Consider the following 27,939-nt stretch of genomic DNA (forward strand, 5'->3'; position numbering starts at 1 on the left):
AAATTGTTTATTATTTCGGGCGAGGCCTTTCAAAACCAAAGGTTTCATCTTCAGGCAATTCCACAAATAATTTATTTGTGGAGTTTGCCTGAAGATGAAAACCTTTGGTTTTGAAAGGCCTCGCCCCGAAATAATAAACAATTTGGAAAGTAGTGTTTTTATTAATATTTAATAATATTTAAAGAATTTCCAATTGCTCCAAGAGTCTACAATTAATACTCTAACCAGCATTGTTTTCCCAAATAGGTACGGGCATGTTTTCTCAAATAGAAAGAATCAAATCAGCGAGTATAATTAATTATTGGATTGGTCACAGTGTTATGAGAAGCCTGACTTGAACCTCCCCAGCAGCGAAGATCTCAATTATCAGACCCGGTGTTGTTCCTGGCCAAGTGCTAGAGCGTGTAACAGTGTTCCTTCGTTTGATTAAATTCCGAGCGAGCTATTTAAATTAGCTCAACATAATTGTTTTACGTGGTTTCTATCAAGGAGAGGTCAATCTCTTTTAATTAACTATCATAACTGGTACTGATCACTACTTTCAATCGTTCTGTGGTTTTATTTCACTGCCAGGCATTCAGTGTTATTACTTAAAGCATACAAATACCAATATCTGAAAAATAAAATTATTCATAACAGACTTAGACCGTTTTGGGTATGTTTTTCAAACACACACGAATGCGAAGTTAGAGTACGATCCATAAACATTTAAGTAAATATCGTGTGATCATGGAAAGTTTTCAAGATTTTTAATGGAGCGAAATCAATGTTTCAAAATATAACCATTACAAAAAAATGTCTTGTTTTAAAGTTATTGTAAAATAAAATGAAATTTATTTCCTGCCTTACAAGAAAGATCATTAAAATGAAGGAATTGATACTATATTGTGTACCTACAGAGTAATATATTTTTAATTGCCATAATCTTTGTTATATTGTCATAATTTTCCATAAGGCTAAGAAGAAAGGAGGAAGTCCCTATCAACAAATACCACTATTGGAAATCGCTGCGCAATTGCCTAGTTGGGAATATAAGGTAATTGTGTAGAATATAGAGAAAGGAGACAACTTTTAGGAGTATAATTGAGAAGGACGATGGTGCTGAATATTGCGTTGAAGGCAGCGATAGTGCTGAATACAAGTAAAGGAGCGATTTAAAGCATATATGTAATGAGGCAATTAAGTAGAATATAATAAATGGGAATATTATTCAGAGTATAAGACTTTGCAGACTCTTTTATTGCTGCAAAGTTGTAGTCAGAACTAAGTACTAATCACTTATAAGTGCCATATAGTTTATGTTAAAAAAACAAATAGGTTTTCAAAATTGTGAGAGTATACTCTGATAAGGGGCAATATTTGAAAATAAATTTCAGAAAAATTCATTATTTATTTCTGGAATATTTCCTGCAGGTTTGGTGCACAGATCCAAATACATAATTTATTTATTGGTTTCTTTAGAAGTATATATTAATTTTGCTCTTTCCGAAATAATTAATTTTTATAAAAATAAGAGTTCAAAATAACCTCTAAAAGGGGTGAAAATAAGTAAACAATTATTTAGTGAAGTACTAAATAAATTAAAATAACATTTTAAAACGGGATATAGAGCACTTAAAAGTGTTTGATATTTTTTACAAACAACCCGTTGAATAGTAAAGAATGTAATTTTTGTTTTTTTACTCTGAAAACTAAAGCATCTATTTATGGAAGAAACACTTTTTCATACTTTAATACTATGATTAATACTCATAGTCTAATATTTCAAACTAAAAACGTTTACGGCTGCAATTTGAGTATATGCATTCTAAGAATTTGGAAGGCTTAAAGGCAGCTGGATTTTAGTTTTATACTTACTTTGATAAGATCAAATTTGAGATTTGGGGTTCAATTTAAAAATATATTGCTGAAATGTTTTCTCATTTTTGAAAACAGGAGCAAATTAAAAATTATACATAAAGTACTCATAGTAATTGATTGATCACTTATAAGCTGTTAAGTGTATGGGGAGGTTACTGTATTAATTTTAACCCCGTACAGGTAAAGATATTTCAGTAATAATTATTTAAAAATAACTAGCAGAATTTATCACTTCATTATGTATAACAGAGTTTCTGACTTGAGGTTTCTTGCATGAGCGCAAATTCACATGCAGTTTAGAAATTTAAAAGTTCTTGAAGTACCTTCGAAGTCAAGAATAATTTAATTTTAATTGAAAGCCACGAGCTGAAACTCCTCCATAAAGTTCAAGGTTTTAACATAACAATTCTAGCAAAAAGGCTAATGAAACTTGCAATGGATTATTGATTGCTGTATAGGCTAATTGGTTTAATAAATGCAGGATACACATATAGTCTCAGTTGAACAAAGTGTCGTTATTTCTAAAACCCATTTAATGTGGTGTGAAAAGATACAGGATCATCGGTTTGAAAATAAAACTAGTTAAATTTTGCACTATTTACATTTTAAACCATACAAGAATGCGAACCGTTTATACACAATTTTCTAATGAAGTCTTTTTAGATGTAAAACCCTATATTTTAGTTTTAATCACGTCTTATTAGAAGATAATGATGAAGTAAAAGAGAACACATTCGTATGAATACAAAAGTACGTAAGTGAGTAATAAATTAGGTTCACTTTAGTAAAAATCGATGGATGACCAGTGAAAAATATAACTTTACGATGAAAGTTACTAGAGAAAGCTCCCATACAACGTCCTTGTTTGACTTTATATTGGTAATACAGTTCCATATACTTGAACACTACATTAGATCCTGATTGTTACATTGATATTGGTAATATTTATAATTCGAGTAAATAGCTGTGGATCACAAGATGGTAGAAATAAGTATTATATTTTAGATAGTCAATAGGTAGGAAATAGTATTTTAGCAGTTAGCTAGTAGACAATATCTGAAATATAGAGGCTATAGAGCTTATTATAGGTATCTATTACCTAATAATCTTAATATTTAGTAACATTCGGCAGCCACTAAAAGCAGTGGTATTCAGGAGTAGCAATAAAATATTTGTATTTTATTGAGTCGTCTGTTTGGAAACCTTGGTTTACCAGATGATATTAAATCCGGTCTCTTTGAAGTGTATTTAAAACATAAACTTAAAGTATAGTCACATCTTGATTTCATATTTTTTACAGTTTTATTTTTAAATTTCTATATTGCTTAACCCCGGAAACCACTGCTATGGTTGGTTCTTATTTTTATTAAATACTTTAGCCGAACAAAAGGTAAATTATATTACAATATATATAAAATAAATATTATAAAAGGTTTGCAATATATTAATCGCCGAAAATATAGCAGAAGAACAACATCACGACATAAAGCAATAATTTAAAACATTACTGAAATAAACAGTTAAGACCGTACAGAAATATAATTACATATTTTTAAATATAGCTTTTCAAAACAATTTAGCATAAATGTAAAACGAAAACACAATTAGCCAGTAAATACAAAGAGTGCAACTAATTAATTATTTCGTATATATACATACGTTATCTTTTATGTTAAAACACGTTGTGAAGTTTTAATTAACCCATTATAACTACATTACTCGACTGCCTCATTATATAATTCATAAACAGTTTAAAACTGAAATTATTTATTTAATTATTCAACCTTATGCTGCCGCAGTGTAAAAAATATATACGCAACCGGCATAGACTAAATGTTTGAGAGTACCATTTCCCCTTAAATTACTTGTACTTTTTAACGTTGTGTAACGGTCTTCGGTTGCATTATGCTTTCGTAAAATTTTGATCAGAGCCCATTCTGATCAAAGTTTTAAAGAAAGAAATAATGTTTTGACGTTATTCATAGTAACGGTAGGCATTTTAAACACAATTTCGTTATATATTATAATCAGACCCAAATATAGAAAATTATTTTAAATTAAATTTGACTAAAATATTGAACTCCTCAAGTCATAGATGAATAATTTATGACATTCCCTGAAATACGACTCATAAATACTGTAAAATTGAAAATTATCATCCTGAGTCTTTTTTTTAGGGCCTATTTACAATGTCACCTGAATTTCACTTGAACTTGAAATGTAATTGTAATTTAATGTCTGTAATACTTTATGGAGTTATCACAAAATTTGTATGATTTCTCTCTCCAGGGAAGTTGACCACTGAAAAGACCGTGAATAAAAGTAAAAATCTATTTTCCGAAATAGAAAAATCGATTGGACCATCTTGATTGTTCATAGATTCGAATGTAGATGCACTGACATAATTCCGAACTGACATTGCTTGGTAACCCAAGCCCCATGCTCTTCAGGCTTTTGATGTTGGGCTCTCGCCAAGTTCAAAACCGTCTGAGCTTCGATGGTTACCTATAAGCCCCCAGAAAGATTGCTCGTAAACATTTCTCTCATTCACACTGTCACGAATAAGGGCCTTCTGAGCTCAATCAGCTTGTTTCTCAACTCACACGATATGTGATTCTACTTAAACAGTAGGAAATATCTTTTCTGAAGATTAAAACTTATCAAGCATTACTCCAGGAACGTAATTAAGGGTAGATTTCTATAGAAATCACATAAAATAAAGATGTATTTAATTAAGCTTTTTATTCTTACATTTTATTCTTTGAAAGAAAGAGTTATGGATTGTAAAATAAGTTTAGGTCTAAATGAATAGAAGCGAGGTCGAGAAAATAGAATTAAGGCGAACTGTAAAGTTTCCTCCAGCATTTTACTCGTATTTGTACTTACAGAACTATGGGAGAAGTTGCAGCTTGTTAAGTGGAACACCAATCCCTAGTTTACAGTCTTGAGGAACATAAAGTTTCTTTATTACTTTTATTGGTAATTATAGATTTTTCCTCGGTAAATCTATTTTACTGTCTCTGTTACTTACCATGATATCGTTGTGTTTAAACTACACATTTTTTACTTCTTAAATTTACTGCTGTACAAAATGTACAATATCATTGTGCTGTTAAAGTAAATTTAAGTCAATCATCTAATTAAAACGCGTTCTTATATTAAGTAATATGAATGATATTTTATGTCATGGCATCTTACAATGTAAGGATTTATTATAAAATAATAGGAAATGCATAATGTAATGATTTGTCTTAATGTCCATAAAGAATTTTGAATTATTTCGTATGATAAATATAAATGCATAGGTTGGCCTCCAAAGTCTTGGTTCATCTAGTTTATTCAACACATTCACGCCCTTCCCAGATGTGTTGGCTGGAAATTGTTACAATTGGTTGTACAGTAATAAACTTACAAGGAAGTGCATGGCTTAAAAGTCTTATGTAAATATAAATGTTACGTGAATCAGCAATATAAAGTCAGTTTTATAACCAGCATGGACATTCGAATCGGTGGATTTCCATTGCCTATGCAATGATAAAATGGTTGATTATAGTGAAAGGAGATGAAAGCTCTTCTGAGAGTTACCGCACACTTCTGAGTACCGTGGTAAAATGTATGTGGTAAATGGACACAATAAGCTAGTATCAATAAGCTAGTAAGAGTAGTACAATAATCGTACTAGTCCAGGATGCTAGATTACAGTACTAATAAGTTATTGAACTAGACTAAGTTATTTAACCGCACTAATAAGGTATTGAACTAGACTAAGTTAGTTAACCGGACTAGTAAGCAAGTGAACAGTGCTAATAGCTGTGAACTGGATTTACTAGCAAGTGAACTGTGCTAATAGGTTGGGGAAGCGAACTGGACTATTGGGCTAGTGATTGAACTAGTAAGCTGTAAACCTTATAATTTTAAAAATATGTTATTGCAGATTCTTTCTTAGAAGATGAAATATTAATAATTAATTTTATATTAACAAGTTCCCTTAAAATACTTGTATTAGGAGGTTTCCGTGTTATTACGTACTTTCTTGTTTAATTTTAAAATTAACACACGATATGAAATGCTGTGTTTAATTTTTGTAATATAGAACGAAGACAAATAAATTACGAAATCCAGTCATCTTTCAAACCATGCAACGTCGATAACAAACCGTATGTAAAACACACAGTATCCAGTAAAACACACAGAAATGAAAACACAAAGGCAGACAGGATAAAATAAAACAGTGAAATTTTTATAAATCTATTTTATAAATAATTTCAACAATTCAAAGCAAATTCAAATTAAAAAAAACATTAGATATATAATTTATGTTCGAAATAGTGGTCTGGTTTATTATAACTTCGCACAATTATACTTATAACTTCTAGTACAAGACATTCTGCGAATAATTCGAATAAATGCCCTGAGATGATTCCATTAGTTATACAAAGACTAACAAGATAGCCCACATTCGTTTTTATCATTAATTTTCCTTCCAGCTTTGTCTGTTTAGTTACACAGATATTGTATAACTAATACAGGGTGTATATTATGTCTGGAAACACCCAAATATATCCTTTAATAATTTAAATATAAATTTGAAACCTCTTACAATCGTGATAGAGATTGGGCATCTACTTTTTGGAACAATGTTTTGTTATGTCACACCAACGGGGGACGTCCTGCCGAGGGTATCGTGAATATTCTTAATGGAATCCTATACCTTGTGATACATAATTTTAAAGGTAATAGCTTACTGAATTGAATGCCACAAACCGCATCTCAAAGGAATTATTCTATCAGAAAATAGAGCATTTTTAGTATTGAAAATTTACTGATGTTCAACAATGTAATTTTAACATGGTTCTTGCCACAAAATGTGTTACACTAATTTTTTAGCATTTTTTTTAAATGTTCAATTAAATAAAACAAAAATTTCATTTTAAGCTGGTTCTATTAGCACAAATTTGCCAGTTTTTATTACAGTACAATTATGGAAATACTTATGTTATTGATTTCTTATTACAAATAAAAAATAATGTATGCTGTTAGAAAAGTCTTACAACAAACGTTTTACCTGCATTTGGTGTCAAAGCAATTGTTCGAACTGTGTTCCTTCTACGGTTTGACAATGAGCCAATCTTGTGTAAAATGATTCGACAGAGTTGCCTAACATTTCTTCAGTTATCAAAGCAATCTCCTCTATAATCCTGTTTCTTAGGTCTTCCAAATTATGAGGCTTCTTCTATAAACATTGGATTTTAAATGACCCCATAGGAAATAATCGATTGGTGACAAATCCGGAGATCTTGGAGGCCATTCGATTTCTCCTCTTCGGCCAATCCATTTATGAGGAAACCTTAAATCCAAATACTCTCTTACCTGTCTCCCATAATGGGGTGGAGCACCATCCTGCTGAAACCATACATTATCAAAGTATTCTCCTGATGCAATTTGAATAGCTGGGATTATTTAATTTTGGAGCATATTGTAGTAAAGTTCGGCATTTAAATTTCCATTGATGAAAAAGGGTCCAACAATGTTGTTACCTAAAATTCCACACCATACGTTCAGTTTTTGTGGTTGCTGTGAATGGGACTCAGTAATCCAATGTGGGTTTTCACTAGCCCAGTAACGGCAATTGTGCCTGTTAACATTGCCATTTAGGAAAAAAGTTGCCTCATCAGAAAATAGTATGTTGGTCAGAAAATCTCTATTGTCATCACATTTGCGCATCCACAAGTTCACAAAACTCAACTCTTCTGTCGTAATCATCCTCACTTAACTGTTGGACTAAATGAACTTTAAATGGTTTGTATTTATTAATTTTCAAAATCTTACTCACAGACATAGGGTGCATATCATGTTGCTGTGCAGCTTTTCTGAGCGATGTATGTGGGTCTCTTCAATAAATGTTTGCAAAACATCTAGTGCATGTTCTTCATCTGTTGCAGATTGTATCCTACCCGACTTTGGCCGATTACGTACACTCCCTGTCATTTCAAAACGCTCAATAGCTTTTGATATTGTTGAAACACTTATGGGATTCCTTTCTGGGAAAGTGTTATTAAACAAATTACAAACTTTCCCGATAAGATCTTTGACGATCGCCATATCCTCGCATCATCAACAGAGTAATTCGTTCTCTTTCAGACAATTCCATTAAAATGCCAAATAAAAACTGAACTACTGTAATTAGATAACTTGTTGACAGCAATGCTTCAGAGACACTGATTAACTCGACAGGAATGATATGACCTTTGTCCATTTGTAATTACCAAGCTTAGACCTGTGTAGTGAAAGCTCCATGCTCAACAAACTGAAACCTGTAGACCAGATGATTAATAACACAATAATGTTTCTCATAGGCTAGTGACCTTTGTCTCTTTAAACCTTCCTGCTGACTGGAAAACACCAAGTACAGATTCATAAGTAATCAGAGAAAGTGACTCATAAGTTTTATTCATTGTAATAAAAACTGGTAAATTTGTACTAATGAAACCAGCTTAAAAATAAATTGTTTATTTTATTTTAATTGAACATTTAAAAAATGCTAAAAAATTAGTGTAACACGTTTTGTGGCAAGAACCATGTTATAATTACATTGTTGAACATCAGTAAATTTTCAATACTAAAAATGCTCTATTTTCTGATAGAATAATTCCTTTGAGAGATGCGGTTTGTGGCATTCAATTCAGTAAGCTATTACCTTTTAAAATTATGTATCACAAGGTATAGGATTCCATTAAGAATATTCACGATACCCTCGGCAGGGACGTCCCCCGTTGGTGTGACATAACAAAACATTGTTCCAAAAAGTAGATGCCCAATCTCTATCACGATTGTAAGAGGTTTCAAATTTATATTTAAATTATTAAAGGATATATTTGGGTGTTTCCAGACATAATATACACCCTATAGTCAAAGCTCAATATGCTTCCCATGCATGGACTAACCTACATATTTTTTTGTACATCCACCTACTCTCACTTTATCAATTTTTTACTTTGGAATCCTTACTCAAAAAAATCCATTCAGAAGTTATCACTCCCATTATCACTCTAAAAAGTAATCTATTCATAATTTAACAATTATTAAGATAATTTCTTGATTATTTCACGGCAATTTTAGGTATCTAAAACTACTACTGCATTAAACATTATTGGTATCAATAGAAAGCTATTTCACTCTAGATGTGCCTTTTGTGAGTCATATACACCATATACAAGTATAGGGCTCTGCTCCACGGGCTTCCTCAAGTTCCTACGCCAAATCTTCTATCAATATTTTTATTTCACGTTAAAGCAGCTGATTACTAAATGACACGTGCTACTCAAGTAATTAATTCTCAACCACTAACCAACTTAGTATAGGTTTATTTCTTTATGATATACGTTCTTTATGCTTACATACGTGGTTTTTATTTAATTTACTTGGGTATACTGCATAGTTAGTATTTAGTAGTAGTTAGTATTGTGTATGTAGATATAGTATCATACAAATATAAAGTAAAATTAGGCAAGTGAAAATTTGTTAGAGTACTTCAATTAAATTTTAACTTGATATCTGTTTTATTAACATTTTCTACATACATCTAGGAAGGAATAAATGCTACATAAATTTTCAAGTACATAAAAAGGGAGGGAGAGAAATTACTTAAAGACATTTTTTGTTGAAATCAGACTAGTAATATAAAAAATTCGTATCGGTTCTCTGTAAAAATCGCCTTATAGTTGACATGTGAAGGTTTTGTTCAAGTTCATAACAATTTAAGGGGGCCATTTACCCATAAAAATGATTTTTTTTTTTCAAAAATTTTTTTTCTGTTTTATTTCTTAAACATTCTGGAAGACATGTTTTTGACATTTAAATAAGTTTTTTATTGACTAAATCATGGTTTTTTGTGTGGTTTTGTACATGCATACCACTGCCTGACTCCCATTTTTTCGCCTGCATGCAGAAACCTTCATTATGCTACACCCAAATACAACTATCCAACAAAAATTATTATTATTATACAATTATTATATAATTATACAATATAACAGTGGTTGTTTCTCAGAGTTTTTGATTTGTTAGGTTGGCAATACCAGCCAGAAACAATCTGATTTTTTTGTACTGGCAAGCAGAAAGCCAGCTGGTTTGTGTTTTGTTTACTTCTCTAGCCTTGTTTTTTGTTGTGGTCAGTAAACACAGTGTGTTAATTTTTGAAGTTTGCTTTTATTTTCAGTAGAAAAGCACAAACTATAAATAGTGAATTGATATTAGTTTTATATGTTAGTGGAAGTGTTTGAAGGACGGTGCTGTCTTCTTTGATTTGTTTTTGAAGGTAGACAGATTTGTTTTGAAGAATTTTGGTGGTGAGCTTACGAATTTTTGTATTGTTAGTGAAAAAATGGCACCGATAAAACATTCTACTATTCAGAAAAGTGCTAGAACTAAGAGTAACAAAAAACTAAAAGCTGCTTTAGCAGCCAGTAAAAGATGGGGGCAAGTGGAAAAAACTTATAGGCCTACCACATCCTGTGATGATTCTAACCCTGTTCCCAGTACTTCTAAAACATCTGAGAATAAGAGTGATTTAATTAGGTCTACAAAATCATTAGGCCTACCTACTATTAGAGTAAATGATATAAACACAGCTTTTACTAGGCGTAACTCGGAAGTTAGCTGCGAGGATAACACAAGCCTTCACGGCAGTACGCATAACACACCCGGAGTACGCAGTGGTTGACATTAGGTGTTTGAAGCCTCTTGTTACTAGCCTAGCTTGCCCTCTATGCTTTCAACAAAATTTAGTTTTGAAGACATCAGACCAACGTGGGTTTTGCAATAAAACTTACGATTTCATGTAGTACTTGCGAAGAATTAAAAGCTTCTTCTTTTACTTCTGATACAATTGATGAATCTAACAACTTTGATGTAAACCGTAGAGTTGTGAAAAGTTTTACAGCATTAGGAAAAGGTTATGCTGCTGTAGAGCAGTTTTGTATGATTATGAACATGCCTATTTTGAGTAGCAAAACATTTCACAAGCATGCTTCAGTTGTAGCAAATACTGCCATTGATGTCAGTCAAAGTAATCTTGAAATGGCTCGAAAAAGAGTGCGTGAAGTATACAAAGAAATGGATTGTACTGTAACTGACGATTCTGTCATTGATCTCGGTGTAAGCTACGATGGATCGTGGCACAAGAGAGGCCATACATCCAATTATGGCATTGGATGTGTGATAGAGCTACAAACTGGCCTAGTCGTAGACTATTGCGTACTGTCAAAGTATTGTCAGGTGTGTGAAATTACTAAGACAGAGTTAGGTGAAGATTCTCCAGAATATAATATTTGGTTTAGTGGACATAAAGACTTATGCTACAAAAACTATGATGGGTCATCCCCAGCAATGGAAACAAAAGCTGCGGAAATCCTTTGGCAGAGATCTTTGACCTATAACTTTCGTTATGTCACTATTTTGTCGGACGGTGATTCTTCTGTATTTGGTCACCTCCAGAGCCTTCATATTTATGGAAATGAGTTAGTCCTAACAAAAGAAGAATGTGTTAACCACGTTGCCAAACGCCTTTGGGGACTGGGCTTCGCAATATTATTAATAAGACATGTCGTGCTAAAGGTATAACCCTTGGTGCAAAGGCTACGGAATGCTCAAGGAAACAACAATTATAAAACTGACAAAATATTACAAGAATAGCATCCTTAGGAATTAAAGATGACATTTCTAAAATGAAAAGTGACATACTTGCCACTTTACATCATTGTACATCCACAGATGAAGCGCCTCGCCACTCAAAATGTCCTGATGGAGAAAAGAGCTGGTGTTTTTACAAAAGGGCGCAAGCTACAAACGTTACACCTGGTCCGCATAAGGACAACTTGGGTACTGCCATCACGCCACAGGTTCTCAGACACATCTTTCCTGTTTACCAAAGGTTAGTGGCAAAGGATTTGTTGGAAAGATGTGTAAAAGGAAGGACCCCAAAACGCAAATGAGAGTTTTGCATGGTACCATATGGAAAAAGTGTCCTAAAACAAGAAACGTTTCGAAAAAGACTCTTGAGGGCGCAGTAGCTGAGGCTGTTTCACAGTTTTAATTTTGGAAACTCTGTATTTTCATTGAGCATGAGTGCTGCTGGAGTCTCTCCTGGAAGGTTCAGTGTAGAATAATAAATATCAGAGACAAAAAGAGAGTTTACTAGCACTGTGCGCAAGAACAATCTGCATTACAAGAGATATCGAAGGAATTTGAAGCTGAAGAAGCAGAGACTAGAAGACAAGAAGAAGAAGAAAGAAAGAAGGGCCTACTTATGGAGCAGGGAACTTCTAGGAACTTATATCCTTATAAATAAGTGTTTAAACTAAATAAAATGTAAGAATTGTGTCAAGCTTTTGTTTTTTGGACTTTTCCGAAAAAGTTTTAAATTTCTGTGTTTTGCGTCGCAGGAAACACTCTAACTTTTTTTATTTGTTAATATATCAACTTGAAATTTTTTATGTACTCTCCTAGATACTTTATCTACACACTGTAGCATGGAAATTACAAAAATACTACAAATAACCCCACAAAAAAAAATCTTTTTGAAAATTTTTTTTTTAAAAACCTGACTTTTTGAGGAAAAAAATTTTTTATGGTAATAAATAACTGAATTTATTAAAACCCATGCTACAGTGTGTAGGTATTTGCTTACCCTACAATTAAAAAAAAAGAATACTTAATTATCTATAATACTAATAAAACTAAAGTGTTTCCCGTGAAAACAAAAAAAAACTGCTCTCCCCCCCCTAAGGCAATGGGTGGGGGGGAAAGAAAGTTTTTTCATTGAAACTTTTTTTTACAAAACTAACCAGGTTATAATAAAATAGTCAAATTAAAAAAAAAATTATAATTAAAAAACTTTTGGTTTTGGGTAAATGGCCCCCTTAAAAGATTTTCTTTTTAAATTTGATAGAAATATTAAAAATTAATAATGTATTGGGGGGCAGCTCTTTTACTCTACGAATCGTTGTCTCAACGACCCTATTTTTATATTTGCAATATTAGTGTTGGGTCTTTTACACTACTAATCGTTGACTCAACGAACCTTTCTGAAAAAATAACAAATAACAGAGGGTCTTTTACTCTACGAAGCGTTGTGACAACGACCCGATTTACTAAGAAAACTAAAATTTCAATCAAAAAGGTTCTTTGTCACAACGACCCTTATACAGTATATAGGGATAGAACTACAAATGGGTTCGTTGACACAACGACCCTTTTTCCATTATTTTTATCTAATTCATTTAATTGGGCCGTTTACACTACGGATCTTTGTATCAACGGCCCAAATATAAATTAAAAGTTGAAAAGTAGAAAAAGGTTCGTAGAATCAACAACCTAGTTTCAGAATAAGTTGAAATATATGCATTAAGGGGTCGTTGACGCAAAGACCCTATAATGCATCTAACCTCAAATAAGACATTCTAGGGCGTTTACTCAACTGATCATTGTCTCAACGCCCCTCCGTCCCAAACAAGCGCTTTAAAAAGAAACAGGGTCCAATCAGTCAACTCCTGGCCCGGTAGGCATGAAGGCGCTGCGTCTGTGCCGAGTTTAGTCCTAACATTTGGTATAAGGGTACCTAAAAACTTTGTACAAGTATTATATGTAAATATTTTGTTTATTATACGTGTATATTATTGAACTATATTTAAAGTCTGGTAACAGTTGTATTTATAAAATATAAGAAATATGTTTAAGACATACATTTCTGGTTATGATTCCCATTTCTTGTTTATGTATTCAAAATATATTTCACTCATGTACATAAACTGAAATAATGTAACTGTCATTCATATTTCTACTTCTGTCGGAAACAGGTTGAGGTTTCTAATTATTATTAAATGGTTAATCAAACCACGTTACCCAACGTTCAAATTAAAGTTAAAATGAAAACACTAATACTAGATTTTGACAACTTCAGCTCGAAACATGCACTATGAGGAATTCGATTGACTGACAGTGCCGAAGCCACTCATCTAAGAAGGACGAAAATGTAATTTCTGTATGTCTGTATGACCGCACAATATATCGAAAACGAATTGACTTAAATATGGTTATTGATTTATAGCGATCACTTTTAAATTACTATTGCGGTTAACCGTACAGTGATGGGAAAATCGCAGAAGAAAATAAATTTGTAAGCAAACTGTGTACAATCATATGAAATTTTTAGATGTGGCATGGTAACACAAGTACCCTATCCATCCGCAAGATATTTCTAAAAAATATCTTTTTTATATGCTTTAAATTTTATATGAATCTTCATTTATACATAGACAAGAAGGAGCTCCATTTCGGCGCATGTATACTCATATTTTTTGGCTGAGCGTCATTGTATCCTGTCATTCAGTAGACTGGCACACTGATTTCTATATGTCAGGGGGATGTAAAAATTTCTTTCTGTATGATTAATCTGGCTGTCAGTCATGTCACCAACGACCAGAATATCAATAGTTATTAACGACATTTATTCAATACCACATCGACACAAAAAACACAACATTACAAAATATTGCAATCGCAAGCACTGCCAACGTACGCTCAGCTGTCCATCAATGCTCAGCTGTTTATATTTCACATTTCAACACTACGGTTGGGATGTTATCCTTAAAATAATGAACCCACGTCAACTTAGACCTTTTATTGGAGGTGTTGTTTTATTTTATCAGCATAGAATTTTCAGAGTTTGATATAGAGGGTGACTGTTTTGATGATGAGATCGTTTGAGATCATACAGTGATGTTGTAAACCTATTCAATGAGTTTCCAGACCGCATCATTCCTATTAAAAAGTGTGCAGTGTCGAGGATAGTAACACCGCTTCAATGAGGCACATGGTGTTAAAAACTGGCCAAGTTCAGATAGGCTCCCACAATTCATGAAGTTAAAAGATTAGATGTAATGCAATATTACGTAGAAAATCCCCATTTATCTTTGGGAACAGAATAATGTTTGCAAAAAACAAATCCTCGTCGGGAATTAAAAAAAACCTTTTAAAGTTCAATTATTACAAGAGCTTGACTTTGAAGATGACTTTGATCGTTGAGTTGAGTTTTTGTGCAAATATGATGAATAAACTAGACACGGAACCGGAATAAACAGAATATTGTTTAGTGATGAGGCCACATTCATAAGCAATCGTACCGTAAATAGGCATAACTTTCGGTATTGGTCCGATGTAAATCCACATTGGTATATTGAAGCTCATACATAATATAATATCCCGTAAAAATTTTTGTATTTTGGCAGGAATAATTAACACCACATTAGTTGAAACGTTCATAATTGATGGAAATTTAAACACTGAAAATATTTAGAAATGCTTGTCAATCAGACTATGCCTGCACATGTTTGGACAGGAGACCGGCAACATTTGGTTACAACAAGATGGTGCACCGCCACATTATGGTCGGAATGTGCGACAATATTTGACAATACTTTCCGAAGAAGGTGGATAGGTTGAAGGGGAGCTGTGGAAGGGCCAGCAAGATCTCCTGACTTCAATCCTCTAGACTATTTCTTCTGGGGCCACCTGAAAAATTTAGACTACCAAACGAAGCCAAATGTATATTCTGTAAATGAACAAGTAGTACATAGTACTACGTGGTGTTGCTGGTTCTACGGTGCGTGACTACGCTAGATTACAGAAAGGAATTAGGCTCATCCAGTACAGGAAGAGGAAATGGGTTCTTCAAGATCGAACCATCATGAATGCTCAAGAACGAATTGTCTTTGGCCAAATATCTGTATTTGGATTTCTAAGTGAAATGAGTCACCACGTTGGTGTGCAACGCCCACTAACAACAGTTGGAGGTGCAGAAGATGAACAACTTGTTTCTCTTGGTGACTGTCCTTCCAAATCATACAGTGCCTTCAGAGGGTAATTGTTTATTAAATAACATTTGGTTATATTCATAATAAGATTTAATATAAAAAAATTTATTTAAATATATAAAGTAGGTTGTATCATATTTATACTATGTGGCTGTACATAAGAGATAATCAACATTATAATTCTCATGTAATCAGTATCCAGCTTTTCATAATTAAACTTTTTTCGATAGTTACATTTTAAAAATTGATTTTTACTTCATTTTATACAAAATAGTGGGAATAAAATGTATACGGAATATACCAATACGGAGAAAGAAATTGTGCATAAATACGGTTATGTTGCTCTTTTGTAGAGAACCCAGGGGAGCAGAATCAAGTTTTTGATGAAGAGGTTTTGGAGCCTAATGTTCCTGGAAGGCGTCGGAGAGAAAACATCTATCAAGTTGAAGGTTAGTATAATCAGCTATGTGACCAATAATTTTAAATCATTAATGCCTGTTTTAATTTCATTAATCATTTGAAAGTAACAACCATTCTTGCTAACGTAAGTTTTCAACATAATTTATAAGTATCAAATTTCATTGTTTATTAGAAAACACAAACCAAATCGACGGTGCTAATGTATTGGGTCTACCGGAAGCTAGAGCACGTAGGCCGACGAGCAGTAGAAGAGGAAGGGGCCGAAGGACCAGAGGTAGAAGAGGAGGTAACCACCAAATTGAAGGTTAGTGCAAATAGATAATTTCGATAAAACAATTAATTCAGTAGTACAAAGATAAATCAAACATAAATAACTAAAGACTATTTTTCGTCCAACTAGCTTCATCAACAAAGGCGAATATATACGTTTTTGAGAATTTTACTTATATCGCATAATATCCTCACTTTATTTAAACTCATTTATTTTTTGGTTAGTTTACGGAATTCCAATTTGCATTGTAAAACTCTCCTGTTTTGATATATTTGTAAATGGCAACCTTCGTTTAGTAACTCTCGAAAATCTACTTCAGTCTGAAAGCGACTACTTCCGGCCCTTGTAATTTACTTTCAGCCTAAGCTTTTTCCAGTGCCATAGATGAGTTTTGTTTTTTTACGGTGTTTGGGGGAATTCCTACCTACTTCCGGCATAAGAGGGAAATCCTTATTAAGTTCAAACAACATTCTAAAATAATCGTTTATAAGGTTTTGCGTTGTGAAGTCTCGTTTTATCGGCCTCTTATCTAGGAAAAAATGGATCGTTGAGGCATATTAGTTTTTGTTTATCTGTTTTTGCTTAAGCCACTATTAAAATTCCATATACCATATCAATGCCAAGTAGTACAGCATTTAAAAAATATTTACAGCATTTGCTTTTAAATAATATTAAAAATTCAATAGATGCTTTAAATTTGTCACTGATGCAATCTGGAGTAAAAGTTATATATTATTAACTTTGTATTTGCTCCCTGTTCAAGCACTGTATTAATATTTTAAAACATTTAAATGTAAACAGATATTTCGGTCTATATGTCAAACTTCAGCTGAAAATGTCAACAGCTCTTTAGGGATTATTTTTTTAAGATTGCTTTTGACATAGTTGAACTACATTTTCTCATGCAATTTTTTCAGATGTGACTCCGCCACTGGCTGAGATGCAGCGAGCACAATCCGAACGTAAGACCATCGCGGTACAAAAATTACAGGCTCTTGCCGACCATCAATGACACTACTGAATTCATGACACCTCATGAAATCGAGCGGCAGATTAGCGAAATAAAAATGGGCCTCGCTGTAAACGACGAAGGGGCTTCAGAACCAGGAAGTGGAGACACGCGTTGCAACGTGTGTCTTACAATGAAGGCAACCAGGATGGCCACACCTTGTGGACACAATGTAGTGTGCAGGCCGTGCGCAATCTCTATGACCGAGGATGAAACATTTCATCAGGTCACAAATGGCGATGGAACTATTTTTACAACACATATACGCCTGCCACTAACATGTCCTATTTGTAGAGCAATTGTTGGTGCTTTTGTAAAACCATTTTAAATCGTATCTTTACCGTTGTAAAACAATGTAGGCTAACTGTAAAATATATTGTTCTATTAAAAGAGTCTAAAAGAATGGTTTGTTTCTTTGCACAACTAGTTCGTAGTTACCCGTATTACGAGTATGTATATCTTGGGTCTTTTTCGTTTAAGGGCCAGCACCTTACAAACATACTATACCTGACTGACATTGCATTTAATCGTTTTTTTTTGTATGTTATTAGTTCCTAGGGCAGTAGTCCAGGTACTACTTCTAGTATAAACTCGTCTTATCTTATCAGTGATAAACGCGCGCCCGCTTATCTTTTGCCTGTAATGAAACCTGCGTTAGTTCTGTCTGCGTTTTGTGAGTCATGGCGTGATCTAGGCAAGCTCGAGTTAATGTTTTTTCTAAAAGAGCAAGCAGCGGGCAAGCATCGCGTTATCTGAGTTTTGAATAGGCAAGCTAGGGTCTTTTGTGCTAGCCCTTAAACGAAAAAGACCCTATATCTTATATTTATTTGCAGCGTTTTTATATATTTTTTGGGCTATCTAATCCTATAATGTATATATCTATTATATATAATATAATTTCAGTTTGTTCTCAAGATGTCCTGTGAACAGAAATAAATTATATCTTTCCAGCCCTCATAGGCTTTACTGCGTTCGGCCAATAGACCACCTTTATACTTTAATTGCTTATTTATGAAACAGGTGTAAGCATTATTACAGATTTTGAAGACTATTTTATTTCATCTATACTAATAGATCCAACTCTAAATAGCGAAACATTATCCGAAAACACATAAATACTTTTCCAAGTTTTTTTCCAAACTGCAGACATAAGCATTTTCACAAACTAGCTATTTAGCATGAGCTTTTTATAAACAAACACATGTTATTTTGGAATAAATATTAAAATAAAAATAATTTATATATACTACTATCTGACATAATTAGTTTATATAGTTATTGACAGTAAACTTTTTAAGAAAGGAAAAGTTATTTGTTAAAAACGCCTTTAACATTGGAACATTAAAACAAAAATATTTGAAATGTTTATCTATTTATTCAACTTTTTATACTATTTTCGAGGGAACTGCAGAGAGTAAGTTAACTGTTAAAGGTAATAATTTTAAAATTTATGTTATTGGGGAAATATTTTCGTTTTCTAGCCATTTTCCAACTTCTTTTCTTTACATAATACTATAGGTTTTAGTTATATTTAAAACATTTTCATAAAATATGCTAAACATGCTGTATATGTAGTGTTTTTCAATTGGTAAAAAAATAAAATAATTAAAGTACAAAACATAAAATTATAACTGTTAAACGTATACATTTTAACATTTTGGTGATTGTGTTTGGAAATGACGAGTGTATCAAGGGGAGTAACATAATCTAATTTAAAGAGAATGTAATTAGAAAAATATTGATTGAAAACCGTACTTCTAAAATTAATATTAACGTCGGGAAGCTGGACGAGATATAGCCAGACATTTGTCTACTTCGTAGTTGATGAGAGAGAAATTCGCTTTATTTTGTATTACTAAATACACTGACTGAAATAACCTACTGACTAAAATTATACACACCCAAACGTGTTTTCACTGCTCAATTACTAAAATAACCGCATATGTATGTAACGGTTAAAAAGGCTCAATACTTAGTCTATTACTGCATTTTTCAATAATTTAAGTGATACAATTGTATCAATACTCAATGTTAATTGTTGTTGTCAATTAATATATTTTATTTGTTATTTATGCTGGTTATATTTTAACAATTTCACGTTTAGTGGGTGTTATTAAAATATGAGTACAATTGGTTGCATGTAACACTAGCTAGTAGCTACCCTCACTGATACCCTTAGATTCACACGCAATTTTGCTCGCATGACAGATGCGTCAAGGAGACATCCTTTTTTAATGGCAAAGCAGGCCATTTCCGACATAAATGGTGTTATGAAAGAAAATTTCCACGTATAAATCCATTTTACACTAATTACATGTGACAGTAAAGATGTTTTAGAATTCTGAAGTCGGAAGTGAAACATTTCTATTTGCACTATTTAAATAATTGAAATTTTGCTTGCTTGATCAGTTTCAAAGATTCCACTATTAATGAATTGTTAATAAATAATTTCAGGTCAATGGGGTTAGAATACTGAGGTCTAAGTCCATAGCCCTTTTGCAGTGGACTCTTGTAGTACAGAGCCCTTAATTAAAGCTGGAACGTTAATATATAACATGTCGTAATTCTTTAATTATTTGTTCCTTTAGACTAAGTATATGGTTAGATCTCTGGTGATTTGAAAATAATAAATAGTATTTAGTATTTATATCTTTTAATTTAACTATAAACTGACAAAACCAAATAATAAACCCCAGGGATTACATCGAATCATAATTTTAAGAGCTAATGCTAAAATCACAAACTAGCAAAGAAGAATAACGAAATGCTAGAAGGGGCATTTTAAAATTATAATAACATTTTGTACCACATGATTTCTATATGGTGGTTTGAAACGGAAAAAGAAGTTTTATGAAGTAACTTTTAACATATTTTTAGAATCCATAATTCATTTTTAGTCACATTCTCATACATTTAGCATGTAACTTTATAGGGATTATTTTCAATTCTCCTTTTTAAAAGATGTATTGACGACACGTTCTGTCGGCATAGTCGAAATGTAATTCTCCTCATTTTAATTCATTTTCTACAATGAAGAATGGTTAAATGATGGTAGCCACTTAACCTATTCTTACAGTTAAGATTATCCTTAGACTACTAGATACGATTATATCTTAATATATTAAATCTTAATCCTCTAAAGAAACTCTCCATGACTTCTTTTTCACCTCAAACATTATTAATAAGCATAAATGTGTATGAACATGTATATATCAATATTCCGTGCAGGTATTAGAAGCATTTATAAAACTTCAAGTATCAACTTTATTCAATCCACAAAGTAAATTATTTATAAATTAAGAGATACAGATAGAGTTAATAACATATTGAAATTAGAAGAGGAGTGAACGAAAAATAAAAGAACAATTTTGCTGTGAACAGCACTAACATTCTATTCATTTTTTTAAATATTACAAATAAAATAATTTAAAAAAATGATATGTTTATTTGACATGAATTGTATACTTTATATAGAGAATCAAACTAATTCGTAAAGCATGTAATGTAAGTTTTAAATTATGAACATTTACGTTTTAATAAGTCATTGTATACAAGCTAAATAACTACTGATTACTTTCAAAATTATATGTAATTTTGATCTACTATTATTAATTTGATCTATATTCTTGATATTTAGAAATGCTATTTATCGTTACAATTTCCATTTTTAATATTTATTTGTATTCAATTTTTTATCACTCTTACTTGGTAATGTGTTATCATTACTGCTTATAAAGTATATCTGTAATGAAAGGGGTTTATATTAATATAGTTTTAAATTAATACAAAACAAATTATTACACATTAGTGGCAAGAGAATAATGTATGCTACATCAATACGAGCGCAACATTCAGCGCCGTACGACTGTTGCGCGGCAACATCTCGCCACATTGTCCGGCTGTACGCATTTGACACATTGACCCTAGTAGACTAAAAGAACCTCTGAACAGATTAAAGTAGGTCGTTGTCTCAACGAACCTCTTACTATATTTTATCCATTTAGTTGAACAATGGGTTGTTGTCGCTACGACCCTTCTTCACATTGCTTATACATTTCTCCATTTTGGTCCGTTGACACAAAGAATGGTTGAGTAAAAGACCTGGTTCTCTCAATATAAACATTTAATATAATTTAGGGTCTTTGAGACAACGACCCGTCCTTTTGAAATATTCAACTAAACAGCCAAAAAGTGGCGTTTTTTTGCTACGAACCCAGTTGAGTAATTGACCCTTTTCATTTATTTTACTGGGTCGTTTGTCACAACGAACCTATGTATAAAATCTTAAATATCAAAAATGGGGTCGTTGTCTCAACGACCTGTAGACTAAATGACCCTGTCTTATTTGCTATTTTCTCAGAAAGGGTCGTTGAGTCAACGATTAGTAGTGTAAAAGACCTGGCAACCATGTATTGTGATGTTTTAATTTTGTAGTATAAAGTGATATGGAGAGGAGCTCCTTAAGTGATACCTCCCACCATTAATTTTACTGAATTTATATGCGATAAAGTTTTATATTCGAACCTCGATAATGGTATAAATCAACTGAAAGTGTCAGTTTCCAACTTTACACCGTCAGTTCCGATATGAGTTCCTTCTGGGGCAGCTTTATATGCCTGTCGTGGATTTAATACCAACACTTCAAGTCTTCAATCAATGGTTCTTATATAGCATAGGCTATACTGAAGAACCTGTTGTTAAGGATTAAACAATCCAATACATGATATGAGCTGTGGGTATGGACATTGTAAATTATTGTTTTTGTAATGCCAGATGAACTGTTTTTTTATTCAGGCAGGTAAAGGATGAAAATAAAATAACAAATAGCAACTCGTAACTGTAGCTGGTTGGTATCAATTCCTACAACAGCCTTCTCTCTTTTGAATTTCTGCGTACATAAAACAAAACGTGGGAGGAATAAGGCAGGAAAATGATAGAAAATAAGATACTGATACAAAAAACATTAGCTCATTCCTAATTGTACGGCCTTCTATACTTAGGTTAGATAGAAATATTATAAAATCCGTACTATGGCTACTTGATCGATTAATAACCTTAAAGAAAATTTTCGATGAGGCCTTAAAACACTTTCTTTAACTCACATCGACAATATTATTAAGCTTTTACACACCAGTGGTTGTGTATAACTAAGTTTACATCACTGAAGTCCTTGCCTCAACGCTGTACTATTGTGATTTATTATCTAGATAATCGGCTCTCTTACAAACCACTGAAACAAAGGTATCTTTTACAAGCCGTTTTTGGTTTAACAGTTATTCCCTCTTTAAATCCAAACTCTTGGCCAAAGTTAACAAGAGTTGAATAAAGCGACAATCGATATGTCCCCAAGTGAACTGACCATCGGAATGATTAAAGCAAAAACTGTCGCTGTCATAGACTCAGTAGTTATTTTAGTCATTTTAATCTCTTATACAGCGTGTCCACAAAGTTATCTTCCACTTTTACATAACTCCATTTACCATATTTATAAAAGTATCAGTACGGCACAAGAATGAGACTACGTTGGATTAAGGAGTAATTTACAGTTTTAACGCCAGTTTATTTGTTCAGCCTGAGCACCATAAATCGACCTACAGACGTCCCAAGCAAACTTTGATCTCCTCCCATAATATTTGTCACGATTCTTGGGTAACTGAATAATCCGGAGCTCTGGTCCTCTGCTTTAAGTGTATCGGATATATTAACAATAAACTTGAATTATTACAAATCCACATGAATACACATATGAAACGATAAGCTCTTCCAAAACCACGAGTTAACCAACTTAAAGGCAATTTCTCGTTCTGAAAATCACGAAAAATTTGCCCTTAGTGGGGAGGTGCTCCACTGTGTTGAGAATTCACATTTCCATTTCTTACGTCTGGAAGAAGCATAATGGTCTAACAATTTAAAGAAAAGTTAATCTGTTAAATCCGTTAATAATTAAGCAAACAGAGCTCCGGACAGAGCTCAAGAAACGTTTATTTTAGAAGAATCCCGCTGATGTTCTGCAAAGGCATGAGGATTTTCAGTTTCCACAGATACGAACGTTTATGACGATGCTTTCTTTGCAGATAAGTGAAAAGTAGATTTATCATTAAAAAACAATGTGGTTTATAACATAAAATGAAACCAATAACAATTTTTATACACAATATCAACGTACCTGTTTGCCATTAGACTTAAAAAGAACGTAATAGTTTAGGTTTGTAACCATTAAATTTAGTCTTCTTCAGAACTATAAGTTTAAAAAAACATTAAATTCACGACCACATTGCCCCACAGTTTTTTAGAAGTTCTTTCAAAAATTCTAGTTTGTAATATTGTCTTCTCTTTCATTTTCTGTTTTTCGCCTACCTATCAGCATTTTGTTAACTAAACTGCCAATTGTCCTTAAATTCTTATCCCAGCTATAAATGATATAGCTGAAGGGGGGTTTTCATGAAACCCTCAAAGTTTACTCTCTTTGTACTGAAATCACAGCTGTACTTTACTAGCCACAAATGAAGAAGAAGAATAATCATCCTTAAGTCCACCAATGGTTTTCATATTCCATCGTGTCCAATGAGCATTTAATATAGTACGAAACAGTTGCAAAGGAAAATGACAAAGGGATTTTTACAGAAAGGTTCAGGTATTGTTTGATGTTGAACTTGAGTTTGCTAAAACATCAGGTCTTTCATTTTCCACGGCCACTTCATGACCTAGGGGATTTAAAGTCTGCTGAGATAAGAAATAAGCTTATAATAAACCATTTTACATTTTTAGACAAATAAGTACCTATATTTATTTGAAGACTGTTTGCTCTCAGTGAAATTATTTATTTGTTTTGTAATGATACTTCGTGATTAATGATCTCAGCTTTGAAAACTTTAAAGTAAAACTTTACAATCTGTCTATGGCCTCACCTTTACAATTCAGTGCACATGCAACTTTTTACCTCAGATCAATCAATAAGCTATTTCAAACTCTGTTGGTGATAGAGAATTTATTAACTCTTGATCTTAGTGTTTAACTTATTGGTCACTAGAATTAAAAATGGTTATCACAGGTAACTTTCATTACACATTTCCGCTCGTTTAATAACATTTAATGTAGTATAGTCTCCGATATAAACTCTCAATCCATGTTATTTAACAGTTTAAAGAGACTATGATAACATCACAGACCTGACAGAAATATCACGTAGTGTTATTGCCAGCAGTAGTTCCAATGTTATTCAAGAGCTCACTTTATGGACATAATTCTTACGGGTATTAAAACTATAAATCTTGATTCATATACAAGGACGGTAATATCCTTCTTTAATATATCCGCATAACTCTTCTATAGCGGGGTATAGAGTTCTTGAATGAGGTAATACTTTTACGCATAATGTCAACCTAAGAGTGCGCTGAAATAAAATCTTGCCATCAAATAATAATATTGACTCTGTACTCTATTATTTTTTTCTGTTACTCTATGAATACCTCTGTCCACATGTTGAAACCTCATATGATTCCATTTATGAGACCTCACATTTATTCAGTTTGTTTTATATTTGTATTTATTTTGCTATTTTCTCGTCCCAAATCAAATAGAGTGACTTATACTATTACCATACCCAGTTTTTCTCGTATAAAGATTAAACTGCAGGCGAACTTTTGTCTATATTTCTGTTGGTTCTCGATATATCGTGCGGACAGACAGACCGAAAAACATAAATGTATTTTTTAGCCTATCGGTGATAGTCAGCGTGTTTCCAAAATGTAAGGCAATAAAAATTTGACTTGAAAATCATTTGTGATACATTTTTCTTTACAAAAATACGTATAGTATATACTAATCAAATAATTACTTATTGTTGTAAGTGAGAAGACGCTTTGTAACTGTTATGAGTAACTATTTAGATAAATTACTAGAATTGTGGGATTTGTACTGAGGAGAACCTTACCCACTGCAGTACACAAGTACAGGGGTGGAGAGGGATGAAATGGCTTATGTGACTCAGCAAGACCAATGCAAGGCTCAACTGGCTGATTAGGAGGGTTAGACAATCTCAGCAAGACACATTCTCATCTCATCGCGTGTTCAGCAAAGTGCTGCTGATTCATGTCCCTTAGACCTGACAATGTGCTTGCAAGGTCAATCGTTGCCATCTGGACATCTAAAAATATTAATCAAATATGAGAATCCAGGAGCTGACAGCCAATTTGCAGTGTTTAAGCATACATTTTTTTTTTTAAATCGATAGAGAAATCTTCTATAAAAAAGACATCACTAATCAGAAGCGCTAGTTTTGGGGGAGCTGGGAATGGGATTGTATAAAAACGATAAAAAGTTTAGAACGATATTTCTTCTTATCCCGATACACTTATCTTTGACAATGTCGCAGTGTAGCAGGTACAACGCTTATCGCAAGATAACCAAATTAAGTCACGTCCAGCGTGGCTGCTGCTTGAATGTGCTTGACCACTAAGCGATCCTGTCCTTGCAAGCAGCCCACCTGCCCGGCCGTCGGTGGTGATTCGGAAGTCACCTTTAAGCCGTTGGTCCCCAGGTTAAGTGTTAGAGAGGGCTTCTTAGCCCTAATTCGCCTGGTAAAATAAACATCTTACTTTACACTCTTAAAACCCACAATCGTCAGACTCGTAAATAAATATTGAATTGGCACCGGATAACCTTATAGAGAAGTTTCAAGTGCTGACTTTAATTTTGTATCTAGTTTTTTTTAATTGAGACGTAACTATTATTGATGATAAGTTTTAAATGTATTGCACTAAGAAAAGTGTAATCTGAAAAAAATCATTTCAACCCTCCGATACCCTTCCACTTCAATTTCCAATCAACTCAATTCAAATAAAATATGAATATAAAGCTAATGCTACTATAGAACAGAGCAAACATGTTAAAAATCAGAAAACAAAATATAGTATCCAAATAAGAAAAAAATATTATTAAATATATTGCATAAATTTTGAGTACCAATTAAAATAAGTATCAAAAATTAACAGTAAACAAATATCCACCTTATCAACAACAACTCTGAACCACAACATAAGTAGATGGCAATAAAAAGTACAAAAATTGACAGTTAATATTGCACATACTCTTTCTCTCTCTTTCCACCTTCTCTCTCTATCTCTCTCTGTCTCTCCCCCTCCCTCCCTCTCTCTATATATTATAAATATGTTTAAGCCTCTTATTTAAAACCAACTATAGCAGAAGAAGAAAAGAGACAAAAAAATCGCTGGCACCATTTTTAGTCTATTCATACCTTATTGAATGGCCCTTTTTTTAACCATTAGTGAATTATTGTGTAAATATGTTACCCAACATTACTTGCTGTCATAAAAAAAAGGGGTTATTACCAACCAAGCTCTACAAAGACTACATTGCTCCAATACATCAGAATTACAAATAATTGGCCAAATTGCTTTTTCTATTTTGGAATCAGAAATCAACGCAAATTTCTTTAGTTCTAATACATTATAACTTACATTGTGGGCTTTAAAGATGCACATTACTCAAGAAGAATGCAGGAAAAATAGGCTGAAATTCGATACGGAATATTGATACTGAAATATTGAGCCTCATGAGTTGAAATGAAAATTCCCAACCAATTTTCTCGAATATTGTACATTTCGGGGCGTGATTGCTACCAGACGGAAGTGCTCTTAAATGTGACGTCAGTTGTTTTTTGCATAAATCGTCGTATATTTAGGCATCTTCTTTATTCTTTGTCATGGTATTTTATTTATTGTTGTAATATCAGGTGAAAGTATGCTTCACCACGCGTTGTGAAATATGCTTCACTGATGTTGCGTGCAACATTTCATTTCTATAACTACATTTACTGTGTCACATGTAAAACTTTATATAATTTAAACTCAATGCATTGATGATACATTCACAATTTTGTTTGTTAAGTCGGGTTTTAACAGTGTTAAAATAAAATGCTTACTCACCAAGCTAATAAAAAATTATGTATGTATATTACAAGCTAAAATCTTATATACTTTTACCCAGATTTTATTGACTTGTATTGTATTGAATTATTCTGCTATTTGATTTCTATCATGGTTATAAGACCAATGTAAAAGATGTTTGCTAGAATTTAACGATTTTATTACGTCACATTCAGTATCATCGTACTCGATTTTTGCTTGTAGAAGTGAACCTTCATACAAAATTAAAAGGCTATATATAGCTAATTTAAAGTCTTGCGAGATATTGTGCGGAGACAGAATGAGATTTTTCCAGTTCTTCCAGTGATATAGGCTTCTCGCGATTTAAAGTATTTCATCATGGATTGCGATATGAAAAAGCTAATGAAATCATATTTTATTTTCTATGATTTACTATTGCATATAATATTATCCCCATATATCAATAAATTAGCCCAAAAACTAAAAAAAAACATTCAAAGAATTAATTCAACATTCAAGATTAACCAGTAACTTTGGATGTCTACAAAATCTTTTTTGTTATTTGTGTTTTTTAAAGATTTTGACTTCTTTCACAGCGAC

Source organism: Homalodisca vitripennis, chromosome 5, assembly GCF_021130785.1.
Source record: "Homalodisca vitripennis isolate AUS2020 chromosome 5, UT_GWSS_2.1, whole genome shotgun sequence".
NCBI classification, from domain to species: domain Eukaryota; kingdom Metazoa; phylum Arthropoda; class Insecta; order Hemiptera; family Cicadellidae; genus Homalodisca; species Homalodisca vitripennis.